This window comes from Danio rerio, chromosome 17 (genome assembly GCF_052040795.2).
Source record: "Danio rerio strain M-AB ecotype USA chromosome 17, GRCz13ab, whole genome shotgun sequence".
Lineage (NCBI taxonomy): Eukaryota > Metazoa > Chordata > Actinopteri > Cypriniformes > Danionidae > Danio > Danio rerio.
Window position 1 is genome coordinate 10,552,501 of NC_141037.1, and position 15,973 is coordinate 10,568,473.

General features: G+C 34.8%; 1 protein-coding gene across 10 annotated transcripts in view; it reads left to right on the forward strand.

Moving 5' to 3' along the window:
- npas3 (neuronal PAS domain protein 3) overlaps positions 1 to 15,973 on the forward strand; it is a 609,585-nt gene that overhangs the window by 131,969 nt on the left and 461,643 nt on the right. The gene's annotated exons all lie outside the window — the stretch shown is intronic.

The window sequence follows — 15,973 nt, forward strand, 5'->3', positions numbered from 1 at the left end:
CCAAAAATATGTATTATCATATATTTTGTTATTATTATTAACTACGTTTTTTTGCAGGATTGTGTCATAAACTGAATGTCTGAATGTCATAAAATAAAAATCTTTTATTTGAAATAAAACACAAAGTTTAATGGAGTTTTGCTAAAAACGTTGTTTTAATATTAATAATAATAAGAATAATGTAAATACATTCAGCAAATAAATAGTTAATGATCCCAAAAAACATTTAATTGTAGGCTATAATAATGGGCCATAATAAATGTAATAATAATAATAATAATAATAATAATAATAATAATAATAATAATAATAATAATATGATTATGATTATGATTATTATTATTATTATTATTATTATTATTATTATTATTATTATTATTATTAAATAAGTAAATGCATACTGCAAATAAGTAAATAAGTAAATAAATTAATAAATTCTGCAACTAGATGATTAAATGGCCCCAAAAACATTTCATAGTAGGCTATAACAACAACATCATCAACAACAACAAAAACAATAATGAAGAAGTGTAATAATAATAATAATAATAATAATAATAAAATTAATAATAATAATAATAATAAAGTAAATGCGTACTGCAAATAAATAAATACTGGCCACAAAACATGTAATAGTAGGCTATAATGATAGTCAATAATAATAATAATAATAATAATAATAATAATAATAATAATAATAATAATAATAATAATAATTATACACGAGTTAATGCATACTGCAATTATTTATTCACTTATTTATTTAAATACTGCAACTAGATGAATAAATGGCCCCAAACACATTTAATAGCGGGCTATAACAAAACTACTACTACTACTACTACTACTACAACTACTACTAATAATAATAATAATATTAATAATAATACATAAGTAAATACGTACTGCAAATAAATAAATTAATTAATAAATAAATACTGGTTTCACAACATTTAATCGTAGGCTATAGTAATAGTCCATAATAATAATAATAATAATAATAATAATAATAATAATAATAATTGAGTAAATACATACTGAAAATAAACAAGCAAACAAATAAATTAATAAATACATAAATAATATACCCAAAATCATATATATATTAGCTCAATATAGGTTAACTAGGCAGGTTAGGGTAATTAGGCAAGTTATTGTATAACGGTGGATTGTTCTGTAGACGCTTAGAAAAAAAAATTGCTTAAATGGGCTAATAATTTTGACCCTAAAATGGTTCACAAAAAATTAAAAACTGCTTTTATTCTAGCTGAAATAAAACAATGACTTTCTCTAGAATAAAAAATATCAGATATACTGTAAAAATGTCCTTGCTCTGTTAAACATCAAAAGCTATATTTGCAACTAAACATTATATTGATTTATTTCATTATGTTACTACATTTTTCTTACTATAATTTGGACATCAAATAAATGCAGCACTGCTACCAATAAAAAAGAAACATCCTGGAAATGTTTACAGAAGGTTTATGATTATTTTTAAATTGTTGGCGGAATTTATGACTAGCAAAGCCTTTTTTGTCTCCAAGCATCAGCCTAGAAATGCAGAATATACTTCCAGACTTTTATTTTTTCCTCATGGATGCATGCTTTATTTTTTGTTTATTCGAACTGGAATTACATCTGTAGCGTCATTTAAATTCGCAGAGAAGCCCCAAGTGAGTATTTCCCCTTCACAAAGACGTTCTTAATTGATCAAAAACAAGTATTATTGCTTCTGAGCTGCGGCAGCTCAAATAAATTATGCCACAGCAACAGAAATCCAATACGTAATAGGCTTAGTAAGGCAAGCCGCGTCGCTTATATAGCTCTGATAAACGATGCACTCTTTCCAAAACTTGCCCTTTATTGTGGCGCATATACACATTTGGAGGCTGTGAAGATCAAACAAGGCATTGTTTGTAATAGTTTATTATTATTATTATTATTTTTTGCACATTCCTCTGAGACCATGGACGTTTTAGTATATGCGTCTTTGTAGTAAATGCATTTGAGAAATTATGCAGGCCCTGATTATACAGCTATTAGCCCGCCTGTTATTTTTCTTTTTCAAATATTTTCCAAATGATGTTTAACAGACCAAGGATTTTTTCACAGTATTTCCAATAATATTTTTTTCTTCTGGAGAAAGTCTTATTTGTTTAATTTCAGCTAGATAAATTGATAAAGCAGTTTAAATAAAAAAAAAAAGCCTTTTTAGGGTCAATATTATTAGTCCATTAAGCAATATTTTAATTTAATTGTCTACAGAACAAGCCATCATCATCTCTATTTTCTCTCTTTTTTGAGTATTTTTCATCCTCTCATTGATGTTTAGAGTTAAAAGGGATTAATAATTGACATTTTTATACTTCCTAATTTTGTGTTTTCCATATTAAAATGTTTTGTTTTCAAGAATATAAACTTTTCAGTAGCTTATGTGATGTGTGCATTGTATTGTAAGCTTCATAAGGAAACTTTTTCTAAAGTACTTTTACTGCGCTTTACCATAATTTTTCAAACTTAACAGTATAGATCCAAAGTTGGCCCACGGGCCCTACCTTTAATTTGGCCCACCATCCCATCTGAGAAGAGAGTGAGATGGATGGAGACGGGAATGCCTTTAACACAGCGATCGTTATTTCTAATTTGACGTAATCTTCTTTTTTTTGTTAGATTTATGGTTGAGCTACAAACTGAAATGAAATCTTTAAATTAAATGTTGTAAATAATGCAGATTTAAAAAAAAAAAAAATTACACATTAGCTATGTTTCCATACAAAAATCCAAATTGCATTTAAGACATGCAAATAAAGCTGTGTTTCCATCTAATGAGTCAAAGCGAACAAAATCGTCACTTCCTGATGAACTGCTGCCAAATATCAACAGTTGTCAAAACAAAATTGCTGTGGTAGGAGAAGCTGCATGATTCTTTCTTTTTTAATAAATGACTTGCGCCTCAGAACGCAATTCTGACACTGAATGCACGGTGGCGTTTAAAGATGTGAGACGCTGAGCACAGACGCTCTTGATTTTTTAGGTCATTAATAATATAATAACACTAATGCTGAAATGGTTAAGGCATTTAGAATAAACAAACCAACATTTCAGAGGTTTTACAACATGTTCAGCCTGCTGGTTTCTCCATTCACACACATTTTTATCATCACATGATCTCTTATAACAAATCACATGACCTTATTTTTAAATGCACATACTGGAATTTGTTCGAGTGTTTCCATCGTAGTTTATGCGCATCTTTTCTTATCGAATAAAACCTACTCAGTTATGCGCATATGTATTTCTTGCATATTTTCAAAATGTATGCACATCTTGGCGTTTCCATCAACCGTTTTTTTATGCTCGTATGCTAAATGAGCATTAAAATAGGTGGATGGAAATATAGATAATGTCACTCGAAAGACTACTCGACTATGCAGAAGACATTGGTGAGCAAATCAAGGCAAAAACCACTGTAACTCCATTTTGTTATAAATTAGATTGCTTTGTATTCACTGTAATAAGTTCATTATAAAATGTTAAAGAATTGTGCTGTATTAATTAATATAAAGTGATGTTTTTTAGCTATTTTTAAATAGCTATATATACCTTCGGCCCACTAGCTTCAATCCAGCTTGGCTCTTCATAAGAAAAAAGTTTGGGCAACCCAGGTGTAGATGAAATTCTGTATGAAAATTATCGATCAGGGCAGCAGATTATGTTATTTCATCATATATTGTGCCTCACTTCATTTTGTTTGCTATAATGAACAATTTTTTCAAGCAAAGTTCTTAAAAGTTACAGCAGCCTAAAAGAAAATTTATATATGGAGGTTAGAGCCCAACTATAGCAAACACTTTTTACTTAAGTCTATGTGGTCCACATATGTTTTAAGATAACTGGGCCACATTTGCCATACTGTACCTTCTCTGGCTCACTGTAGGCTCAAATCCACATTAGCTATAGCTTACTGTGTCGAATATTCGCCAAAAGTGTGAGCCACTTTAGGTTTAGACTCAGATTACCCTTAAATGACTATGCCACTATTTTTCCAACTGTGGCCCACATTTGTCCTCGTGATTTGAGCCAAATTTATAATTTTTCACATGGGCCGCATTGGGCTCACATTCAGATTACAATTTGCCATAAGTGACAAATATTTGGCTTAAATTGCCCATATATGAATTTGAATCTTTGCCCCTCCCTTGTCGTTGTACAGGTGAGCCACTTCAGGCTCACATTCATTTTGTCTGGGCTGAAGGAATACCATCAGTGCTGCATAACTGCCTAAAGTGGCCTACATTTGTATGCTATCTGGGTGCCGCCTTAAACCTGAGGTTCCAGTCTTGTGACTGCTAAATGGTAAATATATATATATATATATATATATATATATATATATATATATATATATATATATATATATATATATATATATATATATATATATATATATTTTTTTTTTTTTTTCATTTGCGTCTTTGAAGCATAAAAAAGACTCCCATACATCAGACTTTCCTGATGTGGGTTTTCCTAATAGTAAGCTGACCATTTTCCAATGCAAGCTGAATGTCCTTCAAGCACAGGGCGTCTTCAGTTTGTTCTGCCATGGTAAAGCCCGCTCTGAGGACCGTTATGCAGATGATTGCCACACAGTCTGTGCTTAAAAAAAAGGATTAGCAGAAAGCAGTGGTCATGTGTTCAATATGTGTAAAGGCTCCTACACACGGGAATGCTTTTCGTTGGCCTTTATCGTCAGCATTTTACGAGACGTTTTTCCGTATTCAAACCTAAGCACTTTTCACTGGCGTCAAGCAGAAGAGTATGCAAAATCACTCTTTGACGTTAGATGGCGCTACACAACTTTAAGCTTCTGACACCCGCTTATAACACAGAAGAAGAGGAGGAGAGGAAGTTCACACGCTTGTTGTTAAAGTAACTGGTGACTCGAACAAGCATAGATGGTTCAAGTAGCAGCTCCAGCTCTAGCAATGAAGAAATTATTATTGTTTACAGAGCAATAAGCAGGTCTATGTTCAAATCGCCTCTGGGCATCTTCTTCAATGTGCGCTCGCATTGACAGTTTTGCGCTTGAGCGCAAGTGCTGTTTACTGTAACTTCAGCAGCTCCATGCACGTGAACAAAAGTTCCGATCTGATTGGTGGAGAAGGTTTTGATGCGGCGCATCAAAACAAAAAATTGAGCATAAGGTGTTTTTTTTGTTTTGTTTTTTGTTTTTGACACTTTTGCGCCTGTCGTTTTGCACGTAGTTGTGCATGATCACATTGACGCCCTTTTTTTAGTCACGAGGCGTTAAACGTTGACGGAAAACGCGAGCAAAAACGTCTCAGTGTGCACGGGCCTTAACAGACATGTAATCACAGGCTGTATTGGTGCTCAATAAGAATGAGGAAATCACATGTTGGGTTGTTAGGTTAGGATTGTATTCTGAGGAGGCTCTAATTTCTCTAGCCTTGCCCTTGTGGTGTCGATCAGAACACAGGAGTGGATCAGGCAGTTAAGGTCAATCAAACTGATTTATTGAACACTGGAGAGGTGTGTGTATAGGCGTGTGTGTGGTTCTACAATGAAATCGAAATAATAAAATAATCAGTATAACATAATTAGACATCTAGATCACAAATAACATTCACCATATATAATCACAGTACAATATTATGATATATGCATCAAGTACAACGCTTCATCGAGCCGAGCAGTAAACGTGATGTAATGGTTTCACTTTCGCTATGCAATACAATCAGCATGTCAAAACCGAAAGTGTCAAAACTGGCAATAAGCCCAGAAGAAATTACTTCTTAAAACACTTGTCATGAGTAAATCCCATTGTAATAGCATGAGGACATAAACAGGCATGTATAGAACATAATTTACATATAACTAGCGATCTTATGATCATAAACTTGTGCGAGAGCACGTGAATGCGCTGAACGCGCTGGATGAGCTTAACCCCGTCATTTCTGAATGTCCCGCTAATAGCGTATAAACGCCAAATCACTCGATCATTAGATACTGAAATGAGAACGACTGTCCTTTAGATCAGAATGTGTACTCACAGTTCGTTATAGACGCACACAATAACACACAAAGGCCCATAGGATGAGGCCATTCCCCATAGCTGCGGGCGCTTCTCTGCATAGCTCTGCTTTTTGCTGCGTCATGAGGATTATAGACAGGTATGTCAAGTCCCGCCTCTCTAACATCACAGATATGCTGTTCTGAAATAACGTTGGGACTCGGGAATGCTTTATTGTTAGACCGCCTGCTCCCGTTCAAATTACACCAGAGTTACTATCGCATTTTATTCAGTAGTTTATTCCCACACCGCAAGAAATCTGGTCTGAATTCAGCCATAATACAGACTTCTAATGCACACCATCGTTGTAGAATGATTTGCCTAAATAAGCTAATTAACCGAGTTAGGCCTTTGAATGTCACTTTAAGCTGAATACTAGTGTCTTGAAAAATATCTAGTCAAATAGTTATAGGGAGAGGTTTATCAATTATTAAGAGATGTGTTGAATTTTTACCACAGTACTGTATTTCTCAAATTCTTCAGGCAATTGTTCTTTCTTATCTAGATTACTGTCCAATGGTATGGTCGAGTGCATCAAGTAAAGACTTAGATAAATTACAGTTAGTCCAGAATAGAGCGGCACGACTCATTTTACACTGCAATAGAAGAGTTAATATTATGAAAATGCATAAAACTTTAGGTTGGTTATTGGTGAAGGATAGGGTAATTGTTTCTCTGATGTGTTTTATAAGAAATATTTCTGTGTTAAAAGTTCCAAGTGTATTGTACGGTCAACTTTTGTATAGTAATGTTAGTCATCATTTTAACACCAGGCATGCATTAAAAGGAAATTTTTTGCTTCCCATTTCAAAAACTAATGCAAAGCAACGTACCGTGATGTATAGAGGAATGAAAATATGGAATGAATTGCCATCAGACATTACATGCTTTGTAACAAGTAAAAGGAGGTTTAAAAAATCATTTAAAAAATATTTAATGGAACAATATTAAGTGGATTGTTGATTTGGATGTTATGTATGAATTTTGTATTTTAATGTTTTTATTAGTCTTTGTTGTTGTGTATTAATGTAATTTTGTGTTATGTTCGATGGACCCCAGGAAGAATAGCCACTACCTTGGTAGTGGCTAATAGGGATCCTGATAAATAAATAAATATTATGTACTGTCATCATGGCAAAGATAAAATAAATCAGTTATTAGAAATGAGTTATTTAAGCTATTATGATTAGAAACGTGTTGCAAAAAATATTTGTTAAACAGAAATTGGAGGAGAAAATATACATGGAGGCTAATAATTCTAACTGTATATGCGCAGGCGCCGCTTGATGGATTGGTAAGGAACGAAGGCACGGGGGCTCTGGGATTACTGTCACACTGACTAAAGAGGATTTATTTATCACATTCACAAAAAGCCTCTTCTAATAGCTCATCATGGGGTGTATTTAGAACTATTAGTACAACCACCCTCGGCTTCTGATACACTACCTGCCAGTGCGCATAACGGCAGATCAGCCAGCTCTGTCAGCCCGCGCTTTCTCTCTAGTTTTACGTCTCTTTTTCCTCACCATTCACTTCACGCTTTGACACTTTAGGTATGGCGCAAAGCCACTAAATAGATTTTCACCTTTTTATTCCTCTTTGAAAGCGCTCCAGCGAACAAAAGCACAATGCCAGCGCCATCACCACGCCAACATACTGGCATTAGATGCCCTCGCTGTCCATTAAAGGGGCGCATGCTTCAAAAGCCAGGAAATTATTGAAATGGAGCATATTCTGCCTTTGTTGGGGTTTATTTTTCACCCCTAGAAGCCCACTTATAATATTAGTCAAGGTTTCTTGCACCCACGAAACAGTCATGATGTCGTTTTTATCGGCTATTTTTCATTCTCTCAATGAGAAATAGAATTAAAAGGGATTATCAATTAATATTTAGACTTTTTGGTATGTTTTTTCAAGTTTTTTTTTTTCTCAAGGTAGCTAATGGGATGTGTGCATTGTGTTGTGAATCTTCTGATAACTATGCATGTGTATTTATTAAACAACAACAAAAAAACTAATTTAGTTGCTGTTGCTAAAGGTCTCATTTTCCTGTGAACTGTCACTTTTTCTTTGAGAAGTGATGGAGTGTATTATCAGTATCAACAAATCTTTTTGAAAAATACATTAAACTAAGCACATAAATTCATTTATTCATTTTCTTTTCGGCTTAGTCCCTTTATTAATTAGGGGTCGCAACAGCAGAAGGAACCGCCAACTTATCCAGCATCTGTTTTACGCAGCGGATGCCATTCCAGCTGCAACCCATCACTGGGAAACACCCATACACTCTCATTGATTCACACACAAACACACTACGGACATTTTAGCTTATTCAATTCACCTATAGCACATGTCTTTAGAAACCCGGGTATGTGTTTATATTTGTACACATTTACATACGTAAATAGAAGGATGAGCTTAAAGTTCTGTGGATTTCTGCACGTGCAGATTCCTTGTGTGCCTAGCTATACCAAAGACTCCAGAATACACAAGACATGTCACTAGTATTGTTTTGAATGAGGAAAAATTTTAGTGGGGGGTTCACACCAGACGCCGCTTGCGCAAATACATTGCACTATTCATGCATAAATAGATGCATGAATATTTTGAGTTTACTCGCTTCATTCGTGGATCAAAATCGCCTCATTCGGGCATTATATTCACTTCACAATAGACACGGATTCATATCGTGAGCGGGCATCTGTCTGACTGATGAGTTTAGTTTCTTTGCTAAATGGCTAACATGGATTTTATTGAGAGAGTAGCTGTGCTTTATGTGCTTTAGGAAGGCGGAAAAACAGTGTAGATTCGTTCGACGCCCTATATAAGTTAGATCCTAGATCCTTTCAGAGGTGCACCCAGCTCTGTGAGCTTATCAACTCTTTCAGAAACTAAACCTGGATGATGGTAGTTTTCAATACTTCTGACTCAGCCAAGCTCAGTTTCATGAGCTGCTGTCCACTGTTGACAGGAGGATTTGCCCTCGTGACACCAACAACAAGCGATACGTCATAATCACACCCAGAGCAAGCTCCTGATTGGTTAACGAGGCGTGATTGTCCACTAAAGTTAAGGTGTCCGCTAACTCGACCGTTAGTGTTTTAAGTGTGTCAAATGCTCAATTTCCAGCAGTTCATTTGCACAAGTTATGCCATTCATGCCACATCTTGTGACGTAATTCGCACAAAAGAGGTCTATTTGTATCTTTGCATTGACTTACCATGTAAATCACTAGTGCTTGACACTTCATTTTCATCTACGTATACGTGCATAAGTATGGTGAAAAAACCTGGTACTCTGTTATGAACCCCATACCATTGTTATGAACCCTCTTAGGTCAACAGACCTACAAAAACCTAACGAATGCTTGCTTCACACACATGAGAAATATATCCACATAAAGCTTGAAATCTGTACTTTTAAATTAAGCCAATTAAACTTGAAATGAAATGTTTTTTGGATTTGTAATCCGTTTGAAATACAGTTATTGTGTGATTCGAACATTTAGAAACAAAACTTGAGACTGTTGTTGTTCAATTTCATTTCAGTGATTCCAAATATATTTCTCAAAGCTTGAGAAACTATTTTGGAGACTTTGAGGTTTCCCCATTCACCCAAGAGATGTTTCAAAGATGGCCACTGAGTAAAATGACTTTCCTTAAGCTCCCATAACATTAAAATAAAGTTTTTTTAGATTTTAGTATCAGTTTTGTTGGTTTTTAGGATATCTTTACGCCAGTGCCTGAACTCTTCCAGAATTCTGTGACATTCCAAATTCCATTTTTAATTCTACAGTTCCATCCACATCCTGTAAGAATACTACATGAAGCTTTGATTATTATCATTTAATTGTGCTTGATTTCAAATATAAAAATGTAATTGTAAGCTTGGGAAACCATTTCGGAGACTTTGAGGTTTCCTCATTCAAGCGGAAGAGATGTTTCAAAGATGGCCGCAGAGTGAAATGACTTTCCTCAAAGGTGCAGTGAAGTTGGCAGTTGTTCACTTCCGTCTAAATGGATCAACGGTTTTATTCATGCCACCTTCACCACAATCTTCTGACCAATCAAATGCTCTCTAGACATGCTCCGCCCCCTTTAAGACACTTCTCATTTGATGCGCTCGAGCTTGACCACTCTGACTGGCAGAGCTGTGATAATGCAAAACACTATTGTCTGTTTTTTAAAAGGGGAGGAGCTATTCTATGCCCCGCCCTCTCTTCATGTTTTAGTTGAGATTAAGTCAAACATCGTAAAATATGCACATTTCAAAGCACTTCACGAGACCTTTAAAAGGACTTTGGTTATACACATCTACCTTCGATTTACTCCTCCAGAATTCCGTGACGTTCCACATTTGAATTACATGTTTGATTCTGCAATTCCATCCACGTCTTGTTGGAATCCTATATGAAGCTTTAATTATGTGTTATCATTTAATTGTGTTTGAGTCTTAAGTGATGGTGTAAAAGCGCTGTCTGCTTTACTCTCTGTGAGCTGTGTGTATGTACGTGAGCTTGATGAGTCTGCGGGTGAATTCCAGCAGGGTTATTTAGTTTAAGTGCTGTTTGATCCGGGAACGGCGGGCAGACTGAAATTGAGATAAATGGCTGTGTGGAGAGGAGCGGCCACCTCTCTTCCCAGCACGGGGCCGCTGAGGGGCCAAGGGTCTGCCGTACACCTGTCTGTCCACATTACACACACACACACACACACACACACACACACACACACCGGCTCTCCTCCACTTAGAGACCTGCAACGCTTTATAAACAGAAAGACACCCAACAAGATTGAGTTGTTTACATGCATATACATTCTTGACTTTAAATGTATATTTTATAAAAATATATAATATAATTTGCTTATAATTAATATAAGTTTGGTCAGGCAAAATGTTTTTTTTTTCTATGCATGAGCTACTTCAACACCTGATTGCATTCAGTTGGCACGGCGCATTGTAAAGTCTCTGGTAAAACGTCAGACAGTGTTAAAGTGTGTGAACGGCAGAGATTTAGATGCATTGGCTCAGTGTGTGAAGTCCTCTAATCATCTGAAGCAACTCTTTCATGGCCAGGAGGGATTCACTGCTTTTGTAGAATAAGGAATGTTTGTGTTCTCGAAGAGTAGCAGCTGTTTTGCTGGAATACTGTGGTGCAATTTAGAGTAAAACTAGACAGACTTTGCTTGCATTTGATCTGGAATTGATTGTATAGTGAAAAGGGAGCAGATATAAAGTCAGCAGTTTTGTAGTAACATTGCTTTATAAAAAATAAAATTGTAACTATATATTTTTTATGATTAAAAAAATCATTATTCATTTATTTTCTTTCAGCGTAGTACCTTATTTATCAGGGGTTGCCACAGTGGAATGAACCGCCAACTATTCTGGCATAGGTTTTACACAGGAAACTTCACACAGGAATGTCAAATGGCCCAGCTCGAACCAGTGACCTTCTTACTGTGAGGCGACAGTGTTAACCACTGAACCAGTGTGCCGCCAAATATCATAATATAAAATTCTAAATTTAATTTAATTTAATAAATTTTCATCTGTAAGTTTTTTTTTCTTTTTTAAGTGTTTTTGTTAATATTGCTTCATAAAATGTATTATAAAATAGAAATCTAGAATTAAAAAATGTTACAGTATTTTATTAAAATTATTATAAAATTACAATTTAAACAATTAAATTTATAAATCAAATTTTTTCATCATGTAAAATTACAGAATTTAGTATCTTTGTTAATATTGCTGTATAAAAGTATCTTATTGATAGCATTATGAAAAATAGAAATCCAAACAAACTATAAATAATGTAATTTAAAAAAAAACTTTTATTTTTAAAAGTATAACTTTTTTTTCAAAATGTTTATACATTATTTTATTAAAAAATGTATTTAAACTAAATGGAAATTAAATTAAATTTTCATAATAAATAAAATAAAATAAAATATTAATTGAATTTAAGTAAACAGCATTGAATTATAAAAAAAACATAAAATCAATTTTTTTACTATACAATATTATTTTATGTATATTGTATTTAAATAAAAGTATGTTAAATAGACATCTAAATTAAATTAAAGGTTAATCCCATTTAAAAATTATAAAAAACAAACATTTAAATAAAATCTAAATTAAGTATTAATAAAATAAATAAAACAAAAATAGTTTAAATTAAATAAAATTTTAATCACATTTTAAACATAGTTAAAGTTTTAAAAAGTATATTTTTCAAATGTTTATACAGTATCTTATTAAAGTATTTAAAAAAACATTTAAATAAAATGTAAATTAAATGATAATAAAATTTAAATAAATTGTGTTAGTAAAATGAAATGTTCCTCTTGTAAAATTACACAATTTAAACAATTTTTGTATAGCTCTTTTGGGTCAAATTGCATTTTGAAGGTCAAAGCTGTAAGTTTTTATTATTTATTTTATTATTATTATATATATTTTTTGCATATTATTATTATTATGATTTTTTGAAAGCAAAACTAGAGCTTTATGGCATTCAGTTCCATCTGTTAGCTGTGAGTTGATCTGTATGCTAATATTCTCTATTTGTGAATTGTGAGAGATGAGAGATTCTTAAACAGATGGCTCTTCTAATGCATCTGACATTAAATTAATTGAGTTTTTCTTAGCTTTTTCTTCATGTAATGCTTTTAACCTTCCCTAAATAATCATCCTCTCCTCTTCCCATTATGTGTATGTTTTTTTAAACTTTAAATCTGTCAGGAATATGGTGTATGACACATTTTTAGAGTTGTATTGATGTTGAAAATGTGTTATATGGCAGTTGTATATAAGATTGACCAAATCAGAATAATAAACTGAATTATAAAAGGTCCACGGTGAAGTGAGTCAGGACTAAAATCAGATGCAGGTTGGTATAAATACATGTTCAGCTGTGTTTTAGGACACAATTAAAGGCAGTGCATGTGAATGAGCCTCCATTAACAGTCTTCACACACGGCTCTTTAATGGCTTTCTGGCGGTGATACAGAATCTGCTAATAACTGAGCTAAATGAGGCTGTTTATCACCAAAAATCTAAAAGTTGCTTCAAATATGACACTTCAGTTTTGATTGCACAAGTCAAGAAAAAAAAAGAAGTCCTGGTCTGATAAAGCTGTAGTTGTTTACTGAGTGACATTTGATGGATGAAACAGGTCAGAGCGGCGTCCTGCGCACATCAGCCTTTGTTTCTGTGGAGGAAATTGCTTTGTTGCGTCATATTTGGGTCATCAACATATAAAATCATGTGTATAATATAGTGCTGTCAAAAGATTAATCACATTTATGCATTTGAGAAATGTTTGTCCGACATTCACAGAGTTGTGATGCCGGTGTCTAGCCGGAGAAAGTAAATCCATATGATGGCGAGAATGACGATTTCTGCTTCTTCCTGTTTTATGGTGGTCGTCAACAATTTTTTGGTGCGTTACTGCCACCTCTGGTAAAACTTGCTTGATGGAAAGATGTTATTTCTGAAGGAGGATTCCTCATAAACATATCACGAGAAGTACATGTTATGATACAATAACTTAATTTCTGATGCTGTGATCAAAAAATAAAAAATACTTTAATATATATAATATATATTAGGGATGTAACGGTATTGTAAATACCGTCATACCGCAATATTAATTTTTTTCGATATTACCGAAGTCGCATGACTCGGTAAAACTATAGGTCTTCTGAGAAAATTTGCTCAGGCGATTGAAGCGAACGGGAGGTAACGAAAACTACTGTTCCCATCAGCCCATGCTTGACCATCATCCCTTGCGGTCTGTTGTCGCTACAGATCCAGTAATGCGGAAATGGAGTGTGCTGCTAGAAGCAGGGATGAAAAGAGCTGGAAAACTCTAAGGCCCCGTTTACATAAGTTTTGCTACGGTTACGCCAACCGTCCACACTACGCCGGAGTTCTCGAGCGCCGAAAACGGAGCGTTTCGAAAACGCAGGAGAGGTTGTTTTCATTCTGAAACGCTGCTGCTCCGTCTCATTGTGGATGATGGAAAACGGAGACGTCTGAAAACGGAGGCGGGGCTGCAGACGTTCGCCTCTGATTGGGGCTTTTCCTGAATATTAAGTAGCCTAACACACACAGTTCAGTGCTGCATTCTTTCCGTGTAAGTTCAGACTTCGCAAGTTTTGATCAAGGCTGCAGTCTCTTCTTCTCAGTTTGATATGGAAAAGCAGACTATACCGAGGACACGGGTAAATCTTCAAAGGGAACAGTGTACTTTATAACTTCATTCACATCACCCTGGCTTCGTTGTTTCACTTTCTCAACAATAAAATGTAAACATGATTTAAGGAACTGCCTATTTTCATTTTAATATTAGCAACTTAGACAGCAGACATGTTGAGGCGTCGTGCTGCATAAGATGAGCGTCATCTTCACTGTGTGGATATTTATAACAAAACGGAGCCGATAACAACTGCCTCCTTTCAATTTCAGTGAAAATACGAAACATACCCTCTCTTTTGCTGAGTATCAGTTTTAAGAATCGATAATGGCCATTTTAAAAGTGTAACATACAATAAGTTTATACATTATAGGAAATAAAGGCAAGCGATCAGTCAATATATAGAATAGGCTACGTGGTTACATTAATCATTAACTTATCTTTGCGCTCAGCCAAAACACGTTACCTGAGAACAAGTAATAGATTCCAATGACCAAAGTCAGGGAATATGTCGTTAGATAAAGACAACAAGATAAATGAAATATCCCGTTTAATAAATATAGTGAGATTAGATCCAGCGGGAGATGCTTGATGAGAAGTCCGACTAGCAGAGCTCTCATCTGGGTAGATGGGCTGAGTGTGATTAAATGTTGAATGTGATGAGTTTTCAACAATACTAAATTGAAACTTTATTGTTTTTACATGGTTTAATAATTTTTTGTTATTAAAATTGAAGTTCCTGTTTCAAAGCTTACAGATAGATGGCTAATTTGTATGTCATTGACACTTTTGGCACTTTTTTGGAGTATTTTCATAAGTTTTGTTTTTTCCTGTAAATGATTCAATAAATACCGTACCGTGACATTCATACCGAGGTATTACCGTACCGTGAAATTCTGATACCGTTACATCCCTAATATATATATATATATATGAGCAATATCACACGAGTAGCAGTGTGATATGGCTGTATATCGGCACTGGTGGGAGGCGTGTGTTGGCATGAGGCCGCAGGCCGAGTGCCTTAGTGCCCCCACCAGTGCCGATATACAGCCAAATCGCACTGCTACTCGTGTGATATTGCGTTTATACAACTGTTTGATGGCATAATTGTGTATATAAAAACAAAATCAAACATGGAGAAAACCCTTGTGTTTGAGGAACTACTTTCTTCCGGATTCAAATCATAAGCTGATAGTTAAACAGTTGAGCGTTGTATGGCTGTATGTGGGCCGAGTAATACACAAAGGGTAAAGAGGCTGTAGGAGTTCTGATATTACAGAATATTCCACGGCTATCAGCCAATCAGATTTGAGAACCAGACAGAACTGTTGTGTGTATATATATGTATATATTGTAATGAAGTTTATGGCCCTTTGGCCAACGGGAAGTAGGAGGCGGAGAACCGACTAAGTATTAAAATATTTATTAATAACAGGGGCGGCAGTTCCTCATGGAGACTGCTGTCTAAACCAAAACAAACGGAAGGCAGCTCCTCACGGAGACTGCCTTCAAACTGAAAACAAAAGCAAAACAATATGTCCGGGCCCGGTCCTCTCTCGGCCTCCTCTGCCATCGTTCCTCCTTTTATAGTCCAGAGCTCCTTCCGTGGGATTCGAGGCCGGTTCGCGCCACAGGTGTATCCACTTACACGGCGGTCTGATTCCGTTCCCACGGCT